At 34.7% G+C, this 1,680-nt stretch overlaps 1 non-coding gene across 1 annotated transcript; it reads left to right on the top strand.

Moving 5' to 3' along the window:
* Nucleotides 1–1,348: 1,348 nt before the first annotated feature.
* LOC137763253 (U6 spliceosomal RNA) lies at nucleotides 1,349–1,455 on the top strand. The gene has a single exon (XR_011073796.1). It is a non-coding gene; the product is annotated as a U6 spliceosomal RNA (small nuclear RNA).
* The last annotated feature ends 225 nt before the right edge of the window (nucleotides 1,456–1,680 follow it).

Here is a 1,680-nt window from a genome sequence, read left to right on the forward strand (position 1 = left end):
TAGAAAATTATTGTAATCAGTATATCTTTCTGAGTTCAGCAAGTTCATTTACAAAATTTAAATTTACAAAATTTAAATTTACACAATCTAAATAGTCAATATCTGTCCCTAAAGCACATGATCAATGTTAATGTTTTTTTTTCCACCCATAACATATTTTTCCTTCTTTCTGATGACTGAGAAGAGAATCTATATTGATTGTCATCCTCATTTTATTAACATTTTATTAACATTTTATTAACATTTTAGTAACGTTTAAATTTCTCTCCCTGTGTTAATCTTTTACTCAGTGGTATCCAAATAGATTTTTCTCATAGCAGAAATATATGTTCCTGTAGTTAAAAATATGACCGAATACATACGAACATTCATCAGAAGTGTAAAGACACACAGGCTGGAGAGCTGTTTGCTGTGAGGGGATTCTAAAGCACATCAGAAAAGGCTTGATTCTGCATGAGTGCTGTCATTCTCTAATGTCCTTCTGGAGAAATCTTCCACTTCTGACTTCACTCTCCCTGTGTAGAACATTTAGGTACCTCTTTGCTTTCAGTGGGAGCACATCGAGGGCAGGGGTATTTTGTTAATTTTTGTGCTTGGCTCATCAGAGGTGGGCCCTAAACGTTGAGTGATGACTCACAACAGACTCTTGAATACAGGGAAGCAGAGTGACTACCATAGGGTCAGGATCTAGGAGTGCTGTGATAGCTTGTTTACCCAGAGTGGAGAGAGATTTGGGTCCCTGAAGGCAAAGTACTTCACTATTTTGTTTGAGGTCAGTCCTGGTTTTTAGAAATGAACAGTAGAATTGGAGCATTGAATGAGAGTGTGTACTCGGCTAGACTATTTATGTGCGGTATTTCAGTTACAACCTATGACCTTATTAAGTAATAATGACAATCCCTAATTTACAAATGAGAAAATGAAATTATGAGACTTGTACATAGTAGAGGTGGTGGAAGGGTCTTTCAGACTGTGTTCATTCTTTTTTCATTATGGAGAATTTCCATTTGTGGCAGTTAACTCACTAAGTGACAAGATACCTCTCTATCTTTCCCTTGGGAAAGATCTTCAACGTCACTGATACTGATAATATAGTTATAATGCTGCTTACTATTTAGAAATCATTTTCATATACATTTAATATACCTTAAATTATATAACAACTCAGGTTCACAAGAGGTGATTATTACCATTTTATATGTGCAGAAAATTAGATTGCAGAATATTAAGAGATTTGACCAAGTTTATATGTTGAGAGTAGTTACTAGACTCAAACTAATCATCTAGCTCTAAATCCAGTGTTCTTTCCATGATAAGATAATTATAGTCATTAAAAAGTAACTGTTAGGTGCTCGCTTCGGCAGCACATATACTAAAATTGGAACGATACAGAGAAGATTAGCATGGCCCCTGCTCAAGGATGACACGCAAATTCGTGAAGCGTTCCATATTTAAAAAAAAAACAAAAAAAAAAACTGTTAGTTGTAGGCTGTCTATTAATGAAGTGTTCTTATCCTGAAAATAGTCTCCTAGGACAATCATATGCATGATTCCTCACTTTATCTTTGATTTCCTTCCCTACGTTTCCTTCTCCTTCCTCAGATATATTATCTAATGTGACTTAAAAGCTTGGTGAATATCCATTTACAGGAGGCAACTATTAGAATACTTATTGAATTA

This window comes from Eschrichtius robustus, chromosome 3 (assembly GCF_028021215.1).
Source record: "Eschrichtius robustus isolate mEscRob2 chromosome 3, mEscRob2.pri, whole genome shotgun sequence".
Lineage (NCBI taxonomy): Eukaryota > Metazoa > Chordata > Mammalia > Artiodactyla > Eschrichtiidae > Eschrichtius > Eschrichtius robustus.